At 37.5% G+C, this 26,547-nt stretch overlaps 19 non-coding genes across 19 annotated transcripts; all 19 read right to left on the bottom strand.

Annotated features, from left to right (window-relative positions):
• Positions 1-149: 149 nt before the first annotated feature.
• TRNAP-UGG (transfer RNA proline (anticodon UGG)) lies at positions 150-221 on the bottom strand. Its single transcript has one exon. It is a non-coding gene; the product is annotated as a tRNA-Pro (tRNA).
• Positions 222-1,278: 1,057 nt separating this feature from the next.
• TRNAP-AGG (transfer RNA proline (anticodon AGG)) lies at positions 1,279-1,350 on the bottom strand. Its single transcript has one exon. It is a non-coding gene; the product is annotated as a tRNA-Pro (tRNA).
• A 342-nt stretch (positions 1,351-1,692) lies between these two features.
• On the bottom strand, positions 1,693-1,764 carry TRNAP-UGG (transfer RNA proline (anticodon UGG)). Its single transcript has one exon. It is a non-coding gene; the product is annotated as a tRNA-Pro (tRNA).
• Positions 1,765-2,151: 387 nt separating this feature from the next.
• TRNAP-AGG (transfer RNA proline (anticodon AGG)) lies at positions 2,152-2,223 on the bottom strand. The gene has a single exon. It is a non-coding gene; the product is annotated as a tRNA-Pro (tRNA).
• A 1,471-nt stretch (positions 2,224-3,694) lies between these two features.
• TRNAP-UGG (transfer RNA proline (anticodon UGG)) lies at positions 3,695-3,766 on the bottom strand. The gene has a single exon. It is a non-coding gene; the product is annotated as a tRNA-Pro (tRNA).
• Positions 3,767-4,817: 1,051 nt separating this feature from the next.
• Positions 4,818-4,889, bottom strand: TRNAP-AGG (transfer RNA proline (anticodon AGG)). Its single transcript has one exon. It is a non-coding gene; the product is annotated as a tRNA-Pro (tRNA).
• Positions 4,890-7,030: 2,141 nt separating this feature from the next.
• Positions 7,031-7,102, bottom strand: TRNAP-UGG (transfer RNA proline (anticodon UGG)). Its single transcript has one exon. It is a non-coding gene; the product is annotated as a tRNA-Pro (tRNA).
• A 390-nt stretch (positions 7,103-7,492) lies between these two features.
• Positions 7,493-7,564, bottom strand: TRNAP-AGG (transfer RNA proline (anticodon AGG)). Its single transcript has one exon. It is a non-coding gene; the product is annotated as a tRNA-Pro (tRNA).
• An 805-nt stretch (positions 7,565-8,369) lies between these two features.
• Positions 8,370-8,441, bottom strand: TRNAP-UGG (transfer RNA proline (anticodon UGG)). Its single transcript has one exon. It is a non-coding gene; the product is annotated as a tRNA-Pro (tRNA).
• Positions 8,442-9,492: 1,051 nt separating this feature from the next.
• TRNAP-AGG (transfer RNA proline (anticodon AGG)) lies at positions 9,493-9,564 on the bottom strand. The gene has a single exon. It is a non-coding gene; the product is annotated as a tRNA-Pro (tRNA).
• A 1,468-nt stretch (positions 9,565-11,032) lies between these two features.
• On the bottom strand, positions 11,033-11,104 carry TRNAP-UGG (transfer RNA proline (anticodon UGG)). Its single transcript has one exon. It is a non-coding gene; the product is annotated as a tRNA-Pro (tRNA).
• Positions 11,105-14,402: 3,298 nt separating this feature from the next.
• TRNAP-AGG (transfer RNA proline (anticodon AGG)) lies at positions 14,403-14,474 on the bottom strand. The gene has a single exon. It is a non-coding gene; the product is annotated as a tRNA-Pro (tRNA).
• A 1,929-nt stretch (positions 14,475-16,403) lies between these two features.
• Positions 16,404-16,475, bottom strand: TRNAP-AGG (transfer RNA proline (anticodon AGG)). The gene has a single exon. It is a non-coding gene; the product is annotated as a tRNA-Pro (tRNA).
• Positions 16,476-17,738: 1,263 nt separating this feature from the next.
• Positions 17,739-17,810, bottom strand: TRNAP-UGG (transfer RNA proline (anticodon UGG)). The gene has a single exon. It is a non-coding gene; the product is annotated as a tRNA-Pro (tRNA).
• Positions 17,811-20,452: 2,642 nt separating this feature from the next.
• TRNAP-AGG (transfer RNA proline (anticodon AGG)) lies at positions 20,453-20,524 on the bottom strand. Its single transcript has one exon. It is a non-coding gene; the product is annotated as a tRNA-Pro (tRNA).
• Positions 20,525-20,913: 389 nt separating this feature from the next.
• On the bottom strand, positions 20,914-20,985 carry TRNAP-AGG (transfer RNA proline (anticodon AGG)). The gene has a single exon. It is a non-coding gene; the product is annotated as a tRNA-Pro (tRNA).
• Positions 20,986-22,248: 1,263 nt separating this feature from the next.
• On the bottom strand, positions 22,249-22,320 carry TRNAP-UGG (transfer RNA proline (anticodon UGG)). The gene has a single exon. It is a non-coding gene; the product is annotated as a tRNA-Pro (tRNA).
• Positions 22,321-22,709: 389 nt separating this feature from the next.
• On the bottom strand, positions 22,710-22,781 carry TRNAP-AGG (transfer RNA proline (anticodon AGG)). The gene has a single exon. It is a non-coding gene; the product is annotated as a tRNA-Pro (tRNA).
• A 135-nt stretch (positions 22,782-22,916) lies between these two features.
• TRNAP-AGG (transfer RNA proline (anticodon AGG)) lies at positions 22,917-22,988 on the bottom strand. The gene has a single exon. It is a non-coding gene; the product is annotated as a tRNA-Pro (tRNA).
• Between the last annotated feature and the right edge of the window lie 3,559 nt (positions 22,989-26,547).

The raw sequence follows: 26,547 nt of genomic DNA, 5'->3' as shown, positions 1-26,547 counted from the left end.
CAACGAGCCAGACATACATTCAACAAACGTATGGATTGGCGGAAAATAATTTATAAATATCTCTTTTCTAAAAGTGTTCAAAGGTTGCCTTAAGTTATTGATGCAAGTCGAATCTTCAGCAGCCATTTCTCTAAATTTGGTAAAATTATGGGCTCGTCCGGGATTTGAACCCGAGACCTCTCGCACCCAAAGCGAGAATCATACTCCTAGACCAACGAGCCGATTCTGACTAATGAATTAGAGAGAAATAAAAAAAAATCAGTTTTATTCAGTTTTGCGACTCAGTTGACAAGTTTTAAAATAGTATTTAGCAAATCTTTATACAATTCCATTTCAGGGTAATGATTCAGTAAACGAAATCAAAAACTCATCTTTAAACTTTCGAGTAAACTAAAAGACAAAGCGAGTGACCATATTTGTGATTAACTGCATTGCACTGCAGGGTATTCTCCCTTTCATTGCCATGATTGTCTACTTGTTGGCACATTCCGATGTGGTCGCAAAATCTCCGGTCATTATAATTGCGAGGATTTTTTTTACTGATTTTCTGTCGAATTTCATAACTTGAATTGAAATGCAGGCATCATAATGCAATATGACAAAAATAATGGGCTCGTCCGGGAGTTGAACCTGGGACCTCTCGCACCCTAAGCGAGAATCATGCCAATAGACCAGCGAGCCAGACATACATTCAACAAACGTATGGAATGTCGGAAAATAATTTTTAAATATCTCATTTCTAAAAGTGTTCAAAGGTTGCCTTATTGATGCAAGTGGAATCTTCAGCAGTCATTTTTCTATGTTCGGTTAAATTACGGGCTCGTCCGGGATTTGAACCCGAGACCTCTCGCACCCAAAGTGAGAATCACACCGCCAGACCAACGAGCCGATTCTGACTAACGAGTTAGGAAATCAATTTTAAAAAAATCAGTTTTATTCAGTTTTGCGACTCAATTGACAAGTTTTAAAATAGTATTTAGCAAATCTTTATACAATTCCATTTCAGTGTAATGATTCAGTAAACGAAATCAAAAACTCATCTTTAAACTTTCGAGTAAACTAACAGACAAAGCGAGTGACCATATTTGTGATTTACGGCCTTGCACTGCAGGGAATTCTCCATTTCGTTGCCATGATTGTCTACTTGTTGGCACATTCCGATGTGGTCGCAAAATCCCCGGTCAGTATAATTGTGAGAATTTCTATTTTTGTTATTCTGTCGAATTTCATAACTTGAATTGAAATGCAGGCATCATAATGCAATATGTTAAAAAATATGGGCTCGTCCGGGATTTGAACCCGGGACCTCTCGCACCCTAAGCGAGAATCATGCCCCTAGACCAACGAGCCAGACATACATTTAACAAACGTATGGAATGTAGGAAAATAATTTTTAAATATCTCATTTCTAAAAGTGTTAAAGGCTTGCCTTATTGATGCAAGTCGAATCTTCAGCAGCAATTTTACTATGTTTGGTTAAATTATGGGCTCGGCCGGGAATTGAACCCGAGACCTCTCGCACCCAAAGCGAGAATCATACTCCTAGACCAACGAGCCAGACATACATTCAACAAACGTATGGATTGTCGGAAAATAATTTATAAATATCTCTTTTCTAAAAGTGTTCAAAGGTTGCCTTATTGATGCAAGTCGAATCTTCAGCAGCCATTTTTCTAAATTTGGTAAAATTATGGGCTCGTCCGGGATTTGAACCCGAGACCTCTCGCACCCAAAGCGAGAATCATACTCCTAGACCAACGAGCCGATTCTGACTAATGAATTAGAGAGAAATAAAAAAAATCAGTTTTATTCAGTTTTGCGACTCAATTGACAAGTTTTAAAATAGTATTTAGCAAATCTTTATACAATTCCATTTCAGGGTAATGATTCAGTAAACGAAATCAAAAACTCATCTTTAAACTTTCAAGTAAACTTAAAGACAAAGCGAGTGACCATATTTGTGATTTACTGCCTTGCACTGCAGGGTATTCTCCCTTTCATTGCCATGATTGTCTACTTGTTGGAACATTCCGATGTGGTCGCAAAATCCCCGGTCAGTATAATTGTGAGAATTTCTATTTTTGTTATTCTGTCGAATTTCATAACTTGAATTGAAATGCAGGCATCATAATGCAATATGTTAAAAAATATGGGCTCGTCCGGGAGTTGAACCCGGGACCTCTCGCACCCTAAGCGAGAATCATGCCCCTAGACCAACGAGCCAGACATAAATTCAACAAACGCATGGAATGTCGGAAAATAATTTGTAAATATCTCTTTTCTAAAAGTGTGCAAAGTTTGCCTTATTGATGCAAATCGAATCTTCAGCAGCCATTTATCTAAGTTTGGTAAAATTATGGGCTCGTGCGGGATTTGAACCCGAGACCTCTCGCACCCAAAGCGAGAATCATACCCGTATACCAACGAGCCGATTCTGACTAATGAGTTAGGAGAGAAATTAAAAAAAAATCAGTTTTATTCAGTTTTGCGACTCAATTGACAAGTTTTAAAATAGTATTTAGCAAATCTTTATACAATTCTATTTCAGGGTAATGATTCAGTAAACGAAATTAAAAACTCATCTTTAAACTGTCGAGAAAACTAACAGCCAAAGCGAGTGACCATATTTGTGATTTACTGCCTTGCACTGCAGGGAATTCTCCATTTCATTGTCATTATTGTCTACTTGTTGGCACATTCGGATGTGGTCGCAAAATCCCCGGTCAGTATAATTGTGAGAATTTCTATTATTGTTTTTTCTGTCGAATTTCATAACTTGAATTGAAATGCAGGCATCATAATGCAATATGTTAAAAAATATGGGCTCGTCCGGGAGTTAAACCCGAGACCACTCGCACCCTAAGCGAGAATCATGCCCCTAAAACAACGAGCCAGACATATATTCAACAAACGTATGGATTGTCGGAAAATAATTTATAAATATCTCTTTTCTAAAAGTGTTCAAAGGTTGTCTTATTAATGCAAGTCGAATCTTCAGCAGCCATTTTTCTAAATTTGGTAAAATTATGGGCTCGTCCGGTATTTGAACCCGAGACCTCTCGCACCCAAAGCGAGAATCATACTCCTAAACCAACGAGCCGATTCTGACTAATGAATTAGAGAGAAATAAAAAAAATCAGTTTTATTCAGTTTTGCGACTCAATTGACAAGTTTTAAAATAGTATTTAGCAAATCTTTATACAATTCCATTTCAGGGTAATGATTCAGTAAACGAAATCAAAAACGCATCTTTAAACTTTCGAGTGAACTAACAGACAAAGCGAGTGACCATATTTGTGATTTACTGCCTTCCACTGCAGGGAATTCTCCATTTCATTGCCATGATTGTCTACTTGTTGGCACATTCCGATGTGGTCGCAAAATCCCCGGTCTGTGTAATTGTGAGACTTTCTATTTCTGTTTTTCTGTCGAATTTCATAACTTGAATTGAAATGCAGGCATCATAATGCAATATGTTAAAAAATATGGGCTCGTCGGGGAGTTGAACCCGGGACCTCTCGCACCCTAAGCGAAAATCATGCCCCTAGACCAACTAGCCAGACATACATTCAACAAACGTATGGATTGTCGGAAAATAATGTATAAATATCTCTTTTCTAAAAGTGTGCAAAGGTTGCCTTATTGATGCAAGTCGAATCTTCAGCAGCCATTTTTCTATGTTCGGTTAAATTATGGGCTCGTCCGGGATTTGAACCCGAGACCTCTCGCAACCAAAGCGAGAATCATACCCCTAGACCAACGAGCCGATTCTGACTAATGAGTTAGGAGAGAAATTTTAAAAAATCAGTTTTATTCAGTTTTGCGACTCAATTGACACGTTTTAAAATAGTATTTAGCAAATCATTATACAATTCCTTTTCAGGGTAATGATTCAGTAAACGAAATCAAAAACTCATCTTTAAACTTTCGAGTAAACTAACAGACAAAGCGAATGACCATATTTGTGATTTACTGCCTTGCACTGCAGGGAATTCTCCATTTCATTGCCATGATTGTCTACTTGTTGGCACATTCCGATGTGGTCGGAAAATCCCCGGTCAGTATAATTGTGAGAATTTCTATTTTTGTTTTTCTGTCGAATTTCATAACTTGAATTGAAATGCAGGCATCATAATGCAATATGTTAAAAAATATGGGCTTGTCCGGGAGTTGAACCCGAGACCGACCGCACCCTAAGCGAGAATCATGCCCCTAAACCAACGAGCCAGACATATATTCAAGAAACGTATGGAATGTCGGAAAATAATTTTTAAATATCTCTTTTCTAAAAGTGTTCAAAGGTTGTCTTATTGATGCAAGTCGAATCTTCAGCATCCATTTTTCTATGTTTGGTTAAATTATGGGCTCGTCCGGGATTTGAATCCTCTCGCACCTAAAGCGAGAATCATACCCCTCGACAAACGAGCAGATTCTGACTAATGAGTTAGGAGAGAAATTTAAAAAAATCAGTTTTATTCAGTTTTGCGACTCAATTGACAAGTTTTAAAATAGTATTTAGCAAATTATTATACAATTCCATTTCAGGGTAATGATTCAGTAAACGAAATCAAAAACTCATCTTTAAATTTCGAGTAAACTAACAGCCAAAGCGAGTGACCATAATTGTGATTTACTGCCTTGCACTTCAGGGAATTCTCCATTTCATTGCCATGATTGTCTACTTGTTGGCACATTCCGATGTGGTCGCAAAATCCCCGGTCATTATAATTGCGAGAATTGTTATTACTGATTTTCTGTCGAATTTCATAACTTGAATTGAAATGCAGGCATCATAATGCAATATGATAAAAAATTATGGGCTCGTCCGGGAGTTGAACCCGGGACCTCTCGCACCCTAAGCGAGAATCATGCCCCTAGACCAACGAGCCAGACATACGCTCCACAAACGTATGGATTGTCGGAAAATAATTTATAAATATCTCTTTTCTAATAGTGTGCAAAGGTTGCCTTATTGATGCAAATCGAATCTTCAGCAGCCATTTATCTAAGTTTGGTAAAATTATGGGCTCGTGCGGGATTTGAACCCGAGACCTCTCGCACCCAAAGCGAGAATCATACCCTTATACCAACGAGCCGATTCTGACTAATGAGTTAGGAGAGAAATTAAAAAAAATCAGTTTTATTCAGTTTTGCGACTCAATTGACAAGTTTTAAAATAGTATTTAGCAAATCTTTATACAATTCTATTACAGGGTAATGATTCAGTAAACGAAATTAAAAACTCATCTTTAAACTTTCGAGAAAACTAACAGCCAAAGCGATTGACCATATTTGTGATTTACTGCCTTGCACTGCAGGGAATTCTCCATTTCATTGCCATTATTGTCTACTTGTTGGCACATTCGGTTGTGGTCGCAAAATCCCCGGTCAGTATAATTGTGAGAATTTCTATTATTGTTTTTTTCTGTCGAATTTCATAACTTGAATTGAAATGCAGGCATCATAATGCAATATGTTAAAAAATATGGGCTCGTCCGGGAGTTGAACCCGAGACCACTCGCACCCCAAGCGAGAATCATGCCCCTAAAACAACGAGCCAGACATATATTCAACAAACGTATGGATTGTCGGAAAATAATTTATAAATATCTCTTTTCTAAAAGTGTTCAAAGGTTGTCTTATTGATGCAAGTCGAATCTTCAGCAGCCATTTTTCTAAATTTGGTAAAATTATGGGCTCGTCCGGTATTTGAACCCGAGACCTCTCGCACCCAAAGCGAGAATCATACTCCTAGACCAACGAGCCGATTCTGACTAATGAGTTAGGAGAGAAATTAAAAAAAATCAGTTTTATTCAGTTTTGCGACTCAATTGACAAGTTTTAAAATAGTATTTAGCAAATCTTTATACAATTCCATTTCAGGGTAATGATTCAGTAAACGAAATCAAAAACGCATCTTTAATCTTTCGAGTGAACTAACAGACAAAGCGAGTGACCATATTTGTGATTTACTGCCTTGCACTTCAGGGAATTCTCCATTTCATTGCCATGATTGTCTACTTGTTGGCACATTCCGATGTGGTCGCAAAATCCCCGGTCATTATAATTGCGAGAATTGTTATTACTGATTTTCTGTCGAATTTCATAACTTTAATTGAAATGCAGGCATCATAATGCAATATGTTAAAAAATATGGGCTCGTCGGGGAGTTGAACCCGGGACCTCTCGCACCCTAAGCGAGAATCATGCCCCTAGACCAACGAGCCAGACATACGCTCCACAAACGTATGGATTGTCGGAAAATAATTTATAAATATCTCTTTTCTAAAAGTGTGCAAAGGTTGCCTTATTGATGCAAATCGAATCTTCAGCAGCCATTTATCTAAGTTTGGTAAAATTATGGGCTCATGCGGGATTTGAACCCGAGACCTCTCGCACCCAAAGCGAGAATCATACCCGTATACCAACGAGCCGATTCTGACTAATGAGTTAGGAGAGAAATTAAAAAAATCAGTTTTATTCAGTTTTGCGACTCAATTGACAAGTTTTAAAATAGTATTTAGCAAATCTTTATACAATTCTATTTCAGGGTAATGATTCAGTAAACGAAATTAAAAACTCATCTTTAAACTTTCGAGAAAACTAACAGCCAAAGCGATTGACCATATTTGTGATTTACTGCCTTGCACTGCAGGGAATTCTCCATTTCATTGCCATTATTGTCTACTTGTTGGCACATTCGGATGTGGTCGCAAAATCCCCGGTCAGTATAATTGTGAGAATTTCTATTATTGTTTTTTCTGTCGAATTTCATAACTTGAATTGAAATGCAGGCATCATAATGCAATATGTTAAAAAATATGGGCTCGTCCGGGAGTTGAACCCGAGACCACTCGCACCCCAAGCGAGAATCATGCCCCTAAAACAACGAGCCAGACATATATTCAACAAACGTATGGATTGTCGGAAAATAATTTATAAATATCTCTTTTCTAAAAGTGTTCAAAGGTTGTCTTATTGATGCAAGTCGAATCTTCAGCAGCCATTTTTCTAAATTTGGTAAAATTATGGGCTCGTCCGGGATTTGAACCCGAGACCTCTCGCACCCAAAGCGAGAATCATACTCCTAGACCAACGAGCCGATTCTGACTAATGAGTTAGGAGAGAAATTAAAAAAAATCAGTTTTATTCAGTTTTGCGACTCAATTGACAAGTTTTAAAATAGTATTTAGCAAATCTTTATACAATTCCATTTCAGGGTAATGATTCAGTAAACGAAATCAAAAACGCATCTTTAATCTTTCGAGTGAACTAACAGACAAAGCGAGTGACCATATTTGTGATTTACTGCCTTCCACTGCAGGGAATTCTCCATTTCATTGCCATGATTGTCTACTTGTTGGCACATTCCGATGTGGTCGCAAAATCCCCGGTCATTATAATTGCGAGAATTGTTATTACTGATTTTCTGTCGAATTTCATAACTTGAATTGAAATGCAGGCATCATAATGCAATATGATAAAAAATTATGGGCTCGTCCGGGAGTTGAACCCGGGACCTCTCGCACCCTAAGCGAGAATCATGCCCCTAGACCAACGAGCCAGACATACGCTCCACAAACGTATGGATTGTCGGAAAATAATTTATAAATATCTCTTTTCTAATAGTGTGCAAAGGTTGCCTTATTGATGCAAATCGAATCTTCAGCAGCCATTTATCTAAGTTTGGTAAAATTATGGGCTCGTGCGGGATTTGAACCTGAGACCTCTCGCACCCAAAGCGAGAATCATACCCTTATGCCAACGAGCCGATTCTGACTAATGAGTTAGGAGAGAAATTAAAAAAAATCAGTTTTATTCAGTTTTGCGACTCAATTGACAAGTTTTAAAATAGTATTTAGCAAATCTTTATACAATTCTATTTCAGGGTAATGATTCAGTAAACGAAATTAAAAACTCATCTTTAAACTTTCGAGAAAACTAACAGCCAAAGCGATTGACAATATTTGTGATTTACTGCCTTGCACTGCAGGGAATTCTCCATTTCATTGCCATTATTGTCTACTTGTTGGCACATTCGGTTGTGGTCGCAAAATCCCCGGTCAGTATAATTGTGAGAATTTCTATTATTGTTTTTTTCTGTCGAATTTCATAACTTGAATTGAAATGCAGGCATCATAATGCAATATGTTAAAAAATATGGGCTCGTCTGGGAGTTGAACCCGAGACCACTCGCACCCCAAGCGAGAATCATGCCCCTAAAACAACGAGCCAGACATATATTCAACAAACGTATGGATTGTCGGAAAATAATTTATAAATATCTCTTTTCTAAAAGTGTTCAAAGGTTGTCTTATTGATGCAAGTCGAATCTTCAGCAGCCATTTTTCTAAATTTGGTAAAATTATGGGCTCGTCCGGGATTTGAACCCGAGACCTCTCGCACCCAAAGCGAGAATCATACTCCTAGACCAACGAGCCGATTCTGACTAATGAGTTAGGAGAGAAATTAAAAAAAATCAGTTTTATTCAGTTTTGCGACTCAATTGACAAGTTTTAAAATAGTATTTAGCAAATCTTTATACAATTCCATTTCAGGGTAATGATTCAGTAAACGAAATCAAAAACGCATCTTTAATCTTTCGAGTGAACTAACAGACAAAGCGAGTGACCATATTTGTGATTTACTGCCTTCCACTGCAGGGAATTCTCCATTTCATTTCCATGATTGTCTACGTGTTGGCACATTCCGATGTGGTCGCAAAATCCCCGGTCTGTGTAATTGTGAGAATTTCTATTTTTGTTTTTCTGTCGAATTTCATAACTTGAATTGAAATGCAGGCATCATAATGCAATATGTTAAAAAATATGGGCTCGTCCGGGAGTTGAACCTGGGACCACCCGCACCCTAAGCGAGAATCATGCCCCTAAACCAACGAGCCAGACATATATTCAAGAATCGTATGGAATGTCGGAAAATAATTTTTAAATATCTCTTTTCTAAAAGTGTTCAAAGGTTGTCTTATTGATGCAAGTCGAATATTCAGCATCCATTTTTCTATGTTTGGTTAAATTATGGGCTCGTCCGGGATTTGAATCCTCTCGCACCTAAAGCGTGAGTCATACCCCAAGACCAACGATCAGATTCTGACTAATGAGTTAGGAGAGAAATTAAAAAAAAAACAGTTTTATTCAGTTTTGCGTCTCAATTGACAAGTTTTATAATAGTATTTAGCAAATCATTATACAATTCCATTTCAGGGTAATGATTCAGTAAACGAAATCAAAAACTCAGCTTTAAATTTCGAGTAAACTAACAGACAAAGCGAGTGACCATATTTGTGATTTACTGCCTTGCACTTCAGGGAATTCTCCATTTCATTGCCATGATTGTCTACTTGTTGGCACATTCTGATGTGGTCGCAAAATCCCCGGTCATTATAATTGCGAGAATTGTTATTACTGATTTTCTGTCCAATTTCATAACTTGAATTGAAATGCAGGCATCATAATGCAATATGATAAAAATTATGGGCTCGTCCGGGAATTGAACCCGGGACCTCTCGCACCCTAAGCGAGAATCATGCCCCTAGGCCAACGAGCCAGACATACGCTTCACAAACGTATGGATTGTCGGAAAATAATTTATAAATATCTCTTTTCTAAAAGTGTGCAAAGGTTGTCTTATTGATGCAAGTCGAATCTTCAGCAGCCATTTTTCTAAATTTGTTAAAATTATGGGCTCGTCCGGAATTTGAACCCGAGACCTCTCGCACCCAAAGCGAGAATCATACTCCTAGACCAACGAGCCGATTCTGACTAATGAATTAGAGATAAATAAAAAAATCAGTTTTATTCAGTTTTGCGACTCAATTGACAAGTTTTAAAATAGTATTTAGCAAATCTTTATACAATTCCATTTCAGGGTAATGATTCAGTAAACGAAATCAAAAACGCATCTTTAATCTTTCGAGTGAACTAACAGACAAAGCGAGTGACCATATTTGTGATTTACTGCCTTCCACTGCAGGGAATTCTCCATTTCATTGCCATGATTGTCTACTTGTTGGCACATTCCGATGTGGTCGCAAAATCCCCGGTCTGTGTAATTGTGAGAATTTCTATTTTTGTTTTTCTGTCGAATTTCATAACTTGAATTGAAATGCAGGCAACATAATGCAATATGTTAAAAAATATGGGCTCGTCTGGGAGTTGAACCCGGGACCTCTCGCACCCTAAGCGAAAATCATGCCCCTAGACCAACTAGCCAGACATACATTCAACAAACGTATGGATTGTCGGAAAATAATGTATAAATATCTCTTTTCTAAAAGTGTGCAAAGGTTGCCTTATTGATGCAAGTCGAATCTTCAGCAGCCATTTTTCTATGTTCGGTTAAATTATGGGCTCGTCCGGGATTTGAACGCGAGACCTCTCGCAACCAAAGCGAGAATCATACCCCTAGACCAACGAGCCGATTCTGACTAATATGTCAGGAGAGAAATTAAAAAAAATCAGTTTTATTCAGTTTTGCGACTCAATTGACAAGTTTAAAAATAGTATTTAGCAAATCTTTATACAATTCCATTTCTGGGTAATGATTCAGTAAACGAAATCAAAAACTCATCTTTAAACTTTCGAGTGAACTAACAGACAAAGCGAGTGACCATATTTGTGATTTACTGCCTTCCACTGCAGGGAATCCTCCATTTCATTGCCATGATTGTCTACTTGTTGGCACATTCCGATGTGGTCGCAAAATCCCCGGTCTGTGTAATTGTGAGAATTTCTATTTTTGTTTTTCTGTCGAATTTCATAACTTGAATTGAAATGCAGGCATCATAATGCAATATGTTAAAAAATATGGGCTCGTCGGGGAGTTGAACCCGGGACCTCTCACACGCTAAGCGAAAATCATGCCCCTAGACCAACGAGCCAGACATACATTCAACAAACGTATGGAATGTCGGAAAATAATTTTTAAATATCTCATTTCTAAAAGTGTTCAAATGTTGCCTTATTGATGCAAGTCGAATATTCAGCAGCCATTTTTCTATGTTTGGTTAAATTATGGGCTCGTCCGGGATTTGAACCCGCGACCTCTCGCACCCAAAGCGAGAATCATGCCGCTAGACCAACGAGCCGATTCTGACTAATGAGTTAGGAGAGAAATTTAAAAAAAATCAGTTTTATTCAGTTTTGCGACTCAATTGACAAGTTTTAAAATAGTATTTAGCAAATCATTATACAATTCCATTTCTGGGTAATGATTCAGTAAACGAAATCAAAAACTCTTCTTTAAACTTTCGAGTAAACTAACAGCCAAAACGAGTGACCATATTAGTGATTTACTGGCTTGCACTGCAGGGTATTCTTCCTTTCATTGTCATGATTGTCTACTTGTTGGCACATTCCGATGTGGTCGCAAAATCCCCGGTCATTATAATTGCGAGAATTGTTATTATTGATTTTCTGTCGAATTTCATAACTTGAATTGAAATGCAAGCATCATAATGCAATATGTTAAAAAATATGGGCTCGTCGGGGAGTTGAACACGGGACCTCTCGCACCCAAAGCGAGAATCATACCCTTAGACCAATGAGCCGATTCTGACTAATGTGTCAGGAGAGAAATTAAAAAAAATCAGTTTTATTCAGTTTTGCGACTCAATTGACAAGTTTAAAAATAGTATTTAGCAAATCTTTATACAATTCCATTTCAGGGTAATGATTCAGTAAACGAAATCAAAAACTCATCTTTAAACTTTCGAGTGAACTAACAGACAAAGCGAGTGACCATATTTGTGATTTACTGCCTTCCACTGCAGGGAATTCTCCATTTCATTGCCATGATTGTCTACTTGTTGGCACATTCCGATGTGGTCGCAAAATCCCCGGTCTGTGTAATTGTGAGAATTTCTGTTTTTGTTTTTCTGTCGAATTTCATAACTTGAATTGAAATGCAGGCATCATAATGCAATATGTTAAAAAATATGGGCTCGTCGGGGAGTTGAACCCGTGACCTCTCGCACCCTAAGCGAAAATCATGCCCCTAGACCAACGAGCCGATTCTGACTAATGTGTCAGAAGAGAAATTAAAAAAAATCAGTTTTATTCAGTTTTGCGACTCAATTGACAAGTTTAAAAATAGTATTTAGCAAATCTTTATACAATTCCATTTCAGGGTATTAATTCAGTAAACGAAATCAAAAACTCATCTTTAAACTTTCGAGTAAACTAACAGCCAAAACGAGTGACCATATTTGTGATTTACTGGCTTGCACTGCAGGGTATTCTTCCTTTCATTGCCATGATTGTCTACTTGTTGGCACATTCCGATGTGGTCGCAAAATCCCCGGTCATTATAATTGCGAGAATTGTTATTATTGATTTTCTGTCGAATTTCATAACTTGAATTGAAATGCAGGCATCATAATGCAATATGTTAAAAAATATGGGTTCGTCCGGGAGTTGAACCCTAGACCACTCGCACCCTAAGCGAGAATCATGCCCCTAGACCAACGAGCCAGACATACATTCAACAAACGTATGGATTGTCGGAAAATAATTTATAAATATCTCTTTTCTAAAAGTGTTCAAAGGTTGCCTTATTGATGTAAGTCGAATCTTCAGCAGCCATTTTTCTAAATTTGGTAAAATTATGGGCTCGTCCGGGATTTGAACCCGAGACCTTTCGCACCCAAAGCGAGAATCATACCCTTATACCAACAATCTGATTCTGACTAATGAGTTAGGAGAGAAATTAAAAAAAAGCAGTTTTATTCAGTTTTGCGACTCAATTGACAAGTTTTAAAATAGTATTTAGCAAATCTTTATACAATTCTATTTCAGGGTAATGATTCAGTAAACGAAATTAAAAACTCATCTTTAAACTTTCGAGAAAACTAACAGCCAAAGCGAGTGACCATATTTGTGATTTACTGCCTTGCACTGCAGGGAATTCTCCATTTCATTGCCATGATTGTCTACTTGTTGGCACATTCCGATGTGGTCGCAAAATCCCCGGTCAGTATAATTGTGAGAATTTCTATTTTTGTTTTTCTGTCGAATTTCATAACTTGAATTGAAATGCAGGCATCATAATGCAATATGTTAAAAAATATTGGCCGGTAGTTGAACGCGGGACCTCTCGCACCCTAAGCGAGAATCATGCCCCTAGACCAACGAGCCACACATACATTCAACAATCGTATGATTGTCGGAAAATAATTTATAAATATCTCTTTTCTAAAAGTGTGCAAAGGTTGTCTTATTGACGCAAGTCGAATCTTCAGCAGCCGTTTTTCTATGTTCGGTTAAATTATGGGCTTGTCCGGGATTTGAACCCGAGACCTCTCGCACCCAAAGCGAGAATCATACTCCTAGACCAACGAGCCGATTCTGACTAATGAGTTAGGAGAGAAATTTTAAAAAATCAGTTTTATTCAGTTTTGCGCCTCAATTGACACGTTTTATAATAGTATTTAGCAAATCATTATACAATTCCATTTCAGGGTAATGATTCAGTAAACGAAATCAAAAACTCATCTTTAAACTTTCGAGTAAACTAACAGCCAAAGCGAGTGACCATATTTGTGATTTACTGCCTTGCACTGCAGGGAATTCTCCATTTCATTGCCATGATTGTCTACTTGTTGGCACATTCCGATGTGGTTGCAAAATCCACGGTCAGTATAATTGTGAGAATTTCTATTTTTGTTTTTCTGTCGAATTTCATAACTTGAATTGAAATGCAGGCATCATAATGCAATATGTTAACAAATATTGGCCGGTAGTTGAACGCGGGACCTCTCGCACCCGAAGCGAGAATCATGCCCCTAGACCAACGAGCCACACATACATTCAACAATCGTATGATTGTCGGAAAATAATTTATAAATATCTCTTTTCTAAAAGTGTGCAAAGGTTGTCTTATTGACGCAAGTCGAATCTTCAGCAGCCGTTTTTCTATGTTTGGTTAAATTATGGGCTCGTCCGGGATTTGAATCCTCTCGCACCTAAAGCGTGAATCATACCCCAAGACCAACGAGCAGATTCTGACTAATGAGTTAGGAGAGAAATTAAAAAAAAAACAGTTTTATTCAGTTTTGCGTCTCAATTGACAAGTTTTATAATAGTATTTAGCAAATCATTATACAATTCCATTTCAGGGTAATGATTCAGTAAACGAAATCAAAAACTCAGCTTTAAATTTCGAGTAAACTAACAGACAAAGCGAGTGACCATATTTGTGATTTACTGCCTTGCACTTCAGGGAATTCTCCATTTCATTGCCATGATTGTCTACTTGTTGGCACATTCTGATGTGGTCGCAAAATCCCCGGTCATTATAATTGCGAGAATTGTTATTACTGATTTTCTGTCCAATTTCATAACTTGAATTGAAATGCAGGCATCATAATGCAATATGATAAAAATTATGGGCTCGTCCGGGAATTGAACCCGGGACCTCTCGCACCCTAAGCGAGAATCATGCCCCTAGGCCAACGAGCCAGACATACGCTTCACAAACGTATGGATTGTCGGAAAATAATTTATAAATATCTCTTTTCTAAAAGTGTGCAAAGGTTGTCTTATTGATGCAAGTCGAATCTTCAGCAGCCATTTTTCTAAATTTGTTAAAATTATGGGCTCGTCCGGAATTTGAACCCGAGACCTCTCGCACCCAAAGCGAGAATCATACTCCTAGACCAACGAGCCGATTCTGACTAATGAATTAGAGATAAATAAAAAAATCAGTTTTATTCAGTTTTGCGACTCAATTGACAAGTTTTAAAATAGTATTTAGCAAATCTTTATACAATTCCATTTCAGGGTAATGATTCAGTAAACGAAATCAAAAACGCATCTTTAATCTTTCGAGTGAACTAACAGACAAAGCGAGTGACCATATTTGTGATTTACTGCCTTCCACTGCAGGGAATTCTCCATTTCATTGCCATGATTGTCTACTTGTTGGCACATTCCGATGTGGTCGCAAAATCCCCGGTCTGTGTAATTGTGAGAATTTCTATTTTTGTTTTTCTGTCGAATTTCATAACTTGAATTGAAATGCAGGCAACATAATGCAATATGTTAAAAAATATGGGCTCGTCTGGGAGTTGAACCCGGGACCTCTCGCACCCTAAGCGAAAATCATGCCCCTAGACCAACTAGCCAGACATACATTCAACAAACGTATGGATTGTCGGAAAATAATGTATAAATATCTCTTTTCTAAAAGTGTGCAAAGGTTGCCTTATTGATGCAAGTCGAATCTTCAGCAGCCATTTTTCTATGTTCGGTTAAATTATGGGCTCGTCCGGGATTTGAACGCGAGACCTCTCGCAACCAAAGCGAGAATCATACCCCTAGACCAACGAGCCGATTCTGACTAAGGAGTTAGGAGAGAAATTTTAAAAAATCAGTTTTATTCAGTTTTGCGACTCAATTGACAAGTTTTAAAATAGTATTTAGCAAATCTTTATACAATTCCATTTCAGGGTAATGATTCAGTAAACGAAATCAAAAACTCATCTTTAAACTTTCGAGTGAACTAACAGACAAAGCGAGTGACCATATTTGTGATTTACTGCCTTCCACTGCAGTGAATTCTCCATTTCATTGCCATGATTGTCTACTTGTTGGCACATTCCGATGTGGTCGCAAAATCCCCGGTCTGTGTAATTGTGAGAATTTCTATTTTTGTTTTTCTGTCGAATTTCATAACTTGAATTGAAATGCAGGCATCATAATGCAATATGTTAAAAAATATGGGCTCGTCGTGGAGTTGAACCCGGGACCTCTCGCATCCTAAGCGAGAATTATGCCCCTAGACCAACGAGCCAGATATACATTCAAAAAACGTATGGAATGTCGGAAAATAATTTTTAAATATCTCATTTCTAAAAGTGTTTAAAGGTTGCCATATTGATGCAAGTCGAATCTTCAGCATCCATTTTTCTATGTTTGGTTAAATTATGGGCTCGTCCGGGATTTGACCCCGAGACCTCTCGCACCCAATGCGAGAATCATACCCCTAGACCAACGAGCAGATTCTGACTAATGAGTTAGGAGAGAAATTTAAAAAAATCAGTTTTATTCAGTTTTGCGACTCAATTGACAAGTTTTAAAATAGTATTTAGCAAATCATTATACAATTCCATTTCAGGGTAATGATTCAGTAAACGAAATCAAAAACTCATCTTTAAACTTTCGAGTAAACTAACAGACAAAGCGAATGACCATATTTGTGATTTACTGCCTTGCACTGCAGGGTATTCTTCCTTTCATTGCCATGATTGTCTACTTGTTGGCACATTCCGATGTGGTCGCAAAATCCCCGGTCATTATAATTGCGAGAATTGTTATTATTGATTTTCTGTCGAATTTCATAACTTGAATTGAAATGCAGGCATCATAATGCAATATGATAAAAATTATGGGCTCGTCCGGGAGTTGAACCCGGGACCTCTCGCACCCTAAGCGAGAATCATGCCCCTAGACCAACGAGCCAGACATACGCTCCACAAACGCATGGATTGTCGGAAAATAATTTATAAATATCTCTTTTCTAAAAGTGTGCAAAGGTTGCCTTATTGATGCAAATCGAATCTTCAGCAGCCATTTTTCTAAGTTTGGTAAAATTATGGGCTCGTGCGGGATTTGAACCCGAGACATCTCGCACCCAAAGCGAGAATCATACCCTTATACCAACGATCCGATTCTGACTAATGGCTGAGGAGAGAAATTAAAAAAAATCAGTTTTATTCAGTTTTGCGACTCAATTGACAACTTTTAAAATAGTATTTAGCAAATCTTTATACAATTCTATTTCAGGGTAATGATTCAGTAAACGAAATTAAAAACTCATCTTTAAACTTTCGAGAAAACTAACAGCCAAAGCGAGTGACCATATTTGTGATTTACTGTCTTGCACTGCAGGGAATTCTCCATTTCATTGCCATGATTGTCTACTTGTTGGCACATTCCGATGTGGTCGCAAAATCCCCGGTCTGTGTAATTGTGAGAATTTCTATTTTTGTTTTTCTGTCGAATTTCATAACTTGAATTGAAATGCAGGCATCATAATGCAATATGTTAAAAAATATGGACTCGTCGGGAGTTGAACCCGGGACCTCTCGAACCCTAAGCGAAAATCATGCCCCTAGACCAACGAGCCGATTCTGACTAATATGTCAGGAGAGAAATTAAAAAAAATCAGTTTTATTCAGTTTTGCGACTCAATTGACAAGTTTAAAAATAGTATTTAGCAAATCTTTATACAATTCCATTTCTGGGTAATGATTCAGTAAACGAAATCAAAAACTCATCTTTAAACTTTCGAGTGAACTAACAGACAAAGCGAGTGACCATATTTGTGATTTACTGCCTTCCACTGCAGGGAATTCTCCATTTCATTGCCATGATTGTCTACTTGTTGGCACATTCCGATGTGGTCGCAAAATCCCCGGTCTGTGTAATTGTGAGAATTTCTATTTTTGTTTTTCTGTCGAATTTCATAACTTGAATTGAAATGCAGGCATCATAATGCAATATGTTAAAAAATATGGGCTCGTCGGGGAGTTGAACCCGGGACCTCTCACACGCTAAGCGAAAATCATGCCCCTAGACCAACGAGCCAGACATACATTCAACAAACGTATGGAATGTCGGAAAATAATTTTTAAATATCTCATTTCTAAAAGTGTTCAAATGTTGCCTTATTGATGCAAGTCGAATATTCAGCAGCCATTTTTCTATGTTTGGTTAAATTATGGGCTCGTCCGGGATTTGAACCCGCGACCTCTCGCACCCAAAGCGAGAATCATGCCGCTAGACCAACGAGCCGATTCTGACTAATGAGTTAGGAGAGAAATTTAAAAAAAATCAGTTTTATTCAGTTTTGCGACTCAATTGACAAGTTTTAAAATAGTATTTAGCAAATCATTATACAATTCCATTTCTGGGTAATGATTCAGTAAACGAAATCAAAAACTCTTCTTTAAACTTTCGAGTAAACTAACAGCCAAAACGAGTGACCATATTAGTGATTTACTGGCTTGCACTGCAGGGTATTCTTCCTTTCATTGTCATGATTGTCTACTTGTTGGCACATTCCGATGTGGTCGCAAAATCCCCGGTCATTATAATTGCGAGAATTGTTATTATTGATTTTCTGTCGAATTTCATAACTTGAATTGAAATGCAAGCATCATAATGCAATATGTTAAAAAATATGGGCTCGTCGGGGAGTTGAACACGGGACCTCTCGCACCCAAAGCGAGAATCATACCCTTAGACCAATGAGCCGATTCTGACTAATGTGTCAGGAGAGAAATTAAAAAAAATCAGTTTTATTCAGTTTTGCGACTCAATTGACAAGTTTAAAAATAGTATTTAGCAAATCTTTATACAATTCCATTTCAGGGTAATGATTCAGTAAACGAAATCAAAAACTCATCTTTAAACTTTCGAGTGAACTAACAGACAAAGCGAGTGACCATATTTGTGATTTACTGCCTTCCACTGCAGGGAATTCTCCATTTCATTGCCATGATTGTCTACTTGTTGGCACATTCCGATGTGGTCGCAAAATCCCCGGTCTGTGTAATTGTGAGAATTTCTGTTTTTGTTTTTCTGTCGAATTTCATAACTTGAATTGAAATGCAGGCATCATAATGCAATATGTTAAAAAATATGGGCTCGTCGGGGAGTTGAACCCGTGACCTCTCGCACCCTAAGCGAAAATCATGCCCCTAGACCAACGAGCCGATTCTGACTAATGTGTCAGAAGAGAAATTAAAAAAAATCAGTTTTATTCAGTTTTGCTACTCAATTGACAAGTTTAAAAATAGTATTTAGCAAATCTTTATACAATTCCATTTCAGGGTATTAATTCAGTAAACGAAATCAAAAACTCATCTTTAAACTTTCGAGTAAACTAACAGCCAAAACGAGTGACCATATTTGTGATTTACTGGCTTGCACTGCAGGGTATTCTTCCTTTCATTGCCATGATTGTCTACTTGTTGGCACATTCCGATGTGGTCGCAAAATCCCCGGTCATTATAATTGCGAGAATTGTTATTATTGATTTTCTGTCGAATTTCATAACTTGAATTGAAATGCAGGCATCATAATGCAATATGTTAAAAAATATGGGTTCGTCCGGGAGTTGAACCCTAGACCACTCGCACCCTAAGCGAGAATCATGCCCCTAGACCAACGAGCCAGACATACATTCAACAAACGTATGGATTGTCGGAAAATAATTTATAAATATCTCTTTTCTAAAAGTGTTCAAAGGTTGCCTTATTGATGTAAGTCGAATCTTCAGCAGCCATTTTTCTAAATTTGGTAAAATTATGGGCTCGTCCGGGATTTGAACCCGAGACCTTTCGCACCCAAAGCGAGAATCATACCCTTATACCAACAATCTGATTCTGACTAATGAGTTAGGAGAGAAATTAAAAAAAAGCAGTTTTATTCAGTTTTGCGACTCAATTGACAAGTTTTAAAATAGTATTTAGCAAATCTTTATACAATTCTATTTCAGGGTAATGATTCAGTAAACGAAATTAAAAACTCATCTTTAAACTTTCGAGAAAACTAACAGCCAAAGCGAGTGACCATATTTGTGATTTACTGCCTTGCACTGCAGGGAATTCTCCATTTCATTGCCATGATTGTCTACTTGTTGGCACATTCCGATGTGGTCGCAAAATCCCCGGTCAGTATAATTGTGAGAATTTCTATTTTTGTTTTTCTGTCGAATTTCATAACTTGAATTGAAATGCAGGCATCATAATGCAATATGTTAAAAAATATTGGCCGGTAGTTGAACGCGGGACCTCTCGCACCCTAAGCGAGAATCATGCCCCTAGACCAACGAGCCACACATACATTCAACAATCGTATGATTGTCGGAAAATAATTTATAAATATCTCTTTTCTAAAAGTGTGCAAAGGTTGTCTTATTGACGCAAGTCGAATCTTCAGCAGCCGTTTTTCTATGTTCGGTTAAATTATGGGCTTGTCCGGGATTTGAACCCGAGACCTCTCGCACCCAAAGCGAGAATCATACTCCTAGACCAACGAGCCGATTCTGACTAATGAGTTAGGAGAGAAATTTTAAAAAATCAGTTTTATTCAGTTTTGCGCCTCAATTGACACGTTTTATAATAGTATTTAGCAAATCATTATACAATTCCATTTCAGGGTAATGATTCAGTAAACGAAATCAAAAACTCATCTTTAAACTTTCGAGTAAACTAACAGCCAAAGCGAGTGACCATATTTGTGATTTACTGCCTTGCACTGCAGGGAATTCTCCATTTCATTGCCATGATTGTCTACTTGTTGGCACATTCCGATGTGGTTGCAAAATCCACGGTCAGTATAATTGTGAGAATTTCTATTTTTGTTTTTCTGTCGAATTTCATAACTTGAATTGAAATGCAGGCATCATAATGCAATATGTAAAAAAATATGGGCTCGTCCGGGATTTGAACCCGGGACCTCTCGCACCCTAAGCGAGAATCATGCCCCTAAACGAACGAGCCGATTCTGACTAATGTGTCAGGAGAGAAATTAAAAAAAATCAGTTTTATTCAGTTTTGCGACTCAATTGACAAGTTTAAAAATAGTATTTAGCAAATCTTTATACAATTCTATTTCAGGGTAATGATTCAGTAAACGAAATCAAAAACTCATCTTTAAACTTTCGAGTAAACTAACAGCCAAAACGAGTGACCATATTTGTGATTTACTGGCTTGCACTGCAGGGTATTCTTCCTTTCATTGCAGTGATTGTCTACTTGTTGGCACATTCCGATGTGGTCGCAAAATCCCCGGTCATTATAATTGCGAGAATTGTTATTATTGATTTTCTGTCGAATTTCATAACTTGAATTGAAATGCAGGCATCATAATGCAATATGTTAAAAAATATGGGCTCGTCCGGGAGTTGAACCCGGGACCTCTCGCACCCTAAGCGAGAATCATGCCCCTAGACCAACGAGCCAGACATACATTCAACAAACGTATGGAATGTCGGAAAATAATTTTTAAATATCTCATTTCTAAAAGTGTTCAAATGTTGCCTTATTGATGCAAGTCGAATCTTCAGCAGCCATTTTTCTATGTTCGGTTAAATTATGGGCTCGTCCGGGATTTGAACCCGAGACCACTCGCACCCAAAGCGAGAATCATACCCTTACACCAACGATCCGATTCTGACTAATGAGTTAGGAGAGAAATTAAAAAAAATCAGTTTTATTCAGTTTTGCGACTCAATTGACAAGTTTTAAAATAGTATTTAGCAAATCTTTATACAATTCTATTTCAGGGTAATGATTCAGTAAACGAAATTAAAAACTCATCTTTAAACTTTCGAGTGAACTAACAGACAAAGCGAGTGACCATATTTGTGATTTACTGCCTTCCACTGCAGTGAATTCTCCATTTCATTGCCATGATTGTCTACTTGTTGGCACATTCCGATGTGTCGCAAAATCCCCGGTCTGTGTAATTGTGAGAATTTCTATTTTTGTTTTTCTGTCGAATTTCATAACTTGAATTGAAATGCAGGCATCATAATGCAATATGTTAAAATATATGGACTCGTCGGGGAGTTGAACCCGGGACCTCTCGAACCCTAAGCGAAAATCATGCCCCTAGACCAACGAGCTGATTCTGACTAATGAGTTAGGAGAAAAATTTTAAAAAATCAGTTTTATTCAGTTTTGCGACTCAATTGACAAGTTTTAAAATAGTATTTAGCAAATCATTATACAATTCCATTTCAGGGTAATGATTCAGTAAACGAAATCAAAAACTCATCTTTAAACTTTCGAGTAAACTAACAGACAAATCGAGTGACCATATTTGTGATTTACTGGCTTGCACTGCAGGGTATTCTTTCTTTCATTGCCATGATTGTCTACTTGTTGGCACATTCCGATGTGGTCGCAAAATCCCCGGTCTGTGTAATTGTGAGAATTTCTATTTTTGTTTTTCTGTCGAATTTCATAACTTGAATTGAAATGCAGGCATCATAATGCAATATGTTAAAAAATATGGGCTCGTCCGGGAGTTGAACAAGGGACTTCTCGCACCCTAAGCGAGAATCATGCCCCTAGACCAACGAGCCAGACATACACTCCACAAACGTATGGAATGTCGGAAAATAATTTTTAAATATCTCATTTCTAAAAGTGTGCAATGGTTCCCTTATTGATGCAAGTCGAATCTTCAGCAGCCATTTTTCTATGTTTGGTTAAATTATGGGCTCGTCCGGGATTTGAACCCGAGACCTCTCGCACCCAAAGCGAGAATCATGCCTCTAGACCAACAAGCCGATTCTGACTAATAAGTTAGGAGAGAAATTTTAAAAAATCAGTTTTATTCAGTTTTGCGACTCAATTGACAAGTTTTAAAATAGTATTTAGCAAATTATTATACAATTCCATTTCAGGGTAATGATTCAGTAAACGAAATCAAAAACTCATCTTTAAACTTTCGAGTAAACTAACAGACAAAGCGAGTGACCATATTTGTGATTTACTGGCTTGCACTGCAGGGTATTCTTCCTTTCATTGTCATGATTGTCTACTTGTTGGCACATTCCGATGTGGTCGCAAAATCCCCGGTCATTATAATTGCGAGAATTGTTATTATTGATTTTCTGTCGAATTTCATAACTTGAATTGAAATTCAGGCATCATAATGCAATATGTTAAAAAATATGGGCTCGTCCGGGAGTTGAACCCGGGACCTCTCGCACCCTAAGCGAGAATCATGCCACTAGACCAACCAGCCAGACATACACTCCACAAACATCTGGATTGTCGGAAAATAATTTATAAATATCTCTTTACTAAAAGTGTGCAATGGTTCCCTTATTGATGCAAGTCGAATCTTCAGCAGCCATTTTTCTAAGTTTGGTAAAATTATGGGCTCGTCCGGGATTTGAACCCGGGACCTCTCGCACCCTAAGCGAGAATCATGCCCTTAGACCAACGAGCCGATTCTGACTAATGTGTCAGGATAGAAATTAAAAAAAATCAGTTTTATTCAGTTTTGCGACTCAATTGACAAGTTTAAAAATAGTATTTAGCAAATCTTTATACAATTCCATTTCAGGGTAATGATTCAGTAAACGAAATCAAAAACTCATCTTTAAACTTTCGAGTAAACTAACAGCCAAAACGAGTGACCATATTTGTGATTTACTGGCTTGCACTGCAGGGTATTCTTCCTTTCATTGCCATGATTGTCTACTTGTTGGCACATTCCGATGTGGTCGCAAAATTCCCGGTCATTATAATTGCGAGAATTGTTATTATTGATTTTCTGTCGAATTTCATAACTTGAATTGAAATGCAGGCATCATAATGCAATATGTTAACAAATATGGGCTCGTCCGGAATATGAACCCGAGACCTCTCGCACCCAAAGCGAGAATCATACCCCTAGACCAACAAGCCGATTCTGACTAATGAGTTAGGAGAGAAATTTTAAAAAATCAGTTTTATTCAGTTTTGCGACTCAATTGACAAGTTTTAAAATAGTATTTAGCAAATCATTATACAATTCCATTTCAGGGTAATGATTCAGTAAACGAAATCAAAAACTCATCTTTAAACTTTCGAGTAAACTAACAGACAAAGCGAATGACCATATGTGTGATATACTGCCTTGCACTGCAGGGAATTCTCCATTTCATTGCCATTATTGTCTACTTGTTGGCACATTCCGATGTGGTTGCAAAATCCTCGGTCAGTATAATTGTGAGAATTTCTAATTTTGTTTTTCTGTCGAATTTCATAACTTGAATTGAAATGCAGGCATCATAATGCAATGTGTTAAAAAATACGGGCTCGTCCGGGATTTGAACCCGGGACCTCTCGTACCCTAAGCGAGAATCATGCCCCTAGAACAACGAGCCGATTCTGACTAATGTGTCAGGAGAGAAATTAAAAAAAAATCAGTTTTATTCAGTTTTGCGACTCAATTGACAAGTTTTAAAATAGTATTTAGCAAATCATTATACAATTCCATTTCAGGGTAATGATTCAGTAAACGAAATCAAAAACTCATCTTTAAACTTTCGAGTAAACTAACAGACAAAACGAGTGACCATATTTGTGATTTACTGGCTTGCACTGCAGGGTATTCTTTCTTTCATTGCCATGATTGTCTACTTGTTGGCACATTCCGATGTGGTCGCAAAATCCCCGGTCATTATAATTGCGAGAATTGTTATTATTGATTTTCTGTCGAATTTCATAACTTGAATTGAAATGCAGGCATCATAATGCAATATGTTAAAAAATATGGGCTCGTCCGGGAGTTGAACAAAGGACTTCTCGCACCCTAAGCGAGAATCATGCCCCTAGACCAACGAGCCAGACATACACTCCACAAACGTCTGGATTGTCGGAAAATAATTTATAAATATCTCTTTTCTAAAAGTGTGCAATGGTTCCCTTATTGATGCAAGTCGAATCTTCAGCAGCCATGTTTCTATGTTCGGTTAAATTATGGGCCCGTCCGGGATATGAACCCGAGACCTCTCGCACACAAAGCGAGAATCATACCCCTAGACCAACAAGCCGATTCTGACTAATGAGTTAGGAGAGAAATTTTAAAAAATCAGTTTTATTCAGTTTTGCGACTCAATTGACAAGTTTTAAAATAGTATTTAGCAAATCATTATACAATTCCATTTCAGGGTAATGATTCAGTAAACGAAATCAAAAACTCATCTTTAAACTTTCGAGTAAACTAACAGACAAAGCGAATGACCATATTTGTGATATACTGCCTTGCACTGCAGGGAATTCTTCCTTTCATTGCCATGATTGTCTACTTGTTGGCACATTCCGATGTGGTCGCAAAATCCCCGGTCATTATAATTGCGAGAATTGTTATTATTGATTTTCTGTCGAATTTCATAACTTGAATTGAAATGCAGGCATCATAATGCAATATGTTAAAAAATATGGGCTCGTCCGGGATTTGAAACCGGTACCTCTCGCGCCCTAAGCGAGAATCATGCCCCTAGACCAACGAGCCGATTCTGACTAATGAGTTAGGAGAAAAATTTTAAAAAATCAGTTTTATTCAGTTTTGCGACTCAATTGACAAGTTTTAAAATAGTATTTAGCAAATCATTATACAATTCCATTTCAGGGTAATGATTCAGTAAACGAAATCAAAAACTCATCTTTAAACTTTCGAGTAAACTAACAGCCAAAACGAGTGACCATATTTGTGATTTACTGGCTTGCACTGCAGGGTATTCTTCCTTTCATTGCCATGATTGTCTACTTGTTGGCACATTCCGATGTGGTCGCAAAATCCCCGGTCATTATAATTGCGAGAATTGTTATTATTGATTTTCTGTCGAATTTCATAACTTGAATTGAAATGCAGGCATCATAATGCAATATGTTAACAAATATGGGCTCGTCCGGAATATGAACCCGAGACCTCTCGCACCCAAAGCGAGAATCATACCCCTAGACCAACAAGCCGATTCTGACTAATGAGTTAGGAGAGAAATTTTAAAAAATCAGTTTTATTCAGTTTTGCGACTCAATTGACAAGTTTTAAAATAGTATTTAGCAAATCATTATACAATTCCATTTCAGGGTAATGATTCAGTAAACGAAATCAAAAACTCATCTTTAAACTTTCGAGTAAACTAACAGACAAAGCGAATGACCATATGTGTGATATACTGCCTTGCACTGCAGGGAATTCTCCATTTCATTGCCATTATTGTCTACTTGTTGGCACATTCCGATGTGGTTGCAAAATCCTCGGTCAGTATAATTGTGAGAATTTCTAATTTTGTTTTTCTGTCGAATTTCATAACTTGAATTGAAATGCAGGCATCATAATGCAATGTGTTAAAAAATACGGGCTCGTCCGGGATTTGAACCCGGGACCTCTCGTACCCTAAGCGAGAATCATGCCCCTAGAACAACGAGCCGATTCTGACTAATGTGTCAGGAGAGAAATTAAAAAAAAATCAGTTTTATTCAGTTTTGCGACTCAATTGACAAGTTTTAAAATAGTATTTAGCAAATCATTATACAATTCCATTTCAGGGTAATGATTCAGTAAACGAAATCAAAAACTCATCTTTAAACTTTCGAGTAAACTAACAGACAAAACGAGTGACCATATTTGTGATTTACTGGCTTGCACTGCAGGGTATTCTTTCTTTCATTGCCATGATTGTCTACTTGTTGGCACATTCCGATGTGGTCGCAAAATCCCCGGTCATTATAATTGCGAGAATTGTTATTATTGATTTTCTGTCGAATTTCATAACTTGAATTGAAATGCAGGCATCATAATGCAATATGTTAAAAAATATGGGCTCGTCCGGGAGTTGAACAAAGGACTTCTCGCACCCTAAGCGAGAATCATGCCCCTAGACCAACGAGCCAGACATACACTCCACAAACGTCTGGATTGTCGGAAAATAATTTATAAATATCTCTTTTCTAAAAGTGTGCAATGGTTCCCTTATTGATGCAAGTCGAATCTTCAGCAGCCATGTTTCTATGTT

This window comes from Saccoglossus kowalevskii, chromosome 22, assembly GCF_978046115.1.
Source record: "Saccoglossus kowalevskii chromosome 22, keSacKowa6.1, whole genome shotgun sequence".
In the NCBI taxonomy this organism is placed as follows: domain Eukaryota; kingdom Metazoa; phylum Hemichordata; class Enteropneusta; family Harrimaniidae; genus Saccoglossus; species Saccoglossus kowalevskii.
The sequence above is the reverse complement of the archived record's forward strand: the minus strand, read 5'-3'. Positions and strand labels throughout refer to the sequence as shown.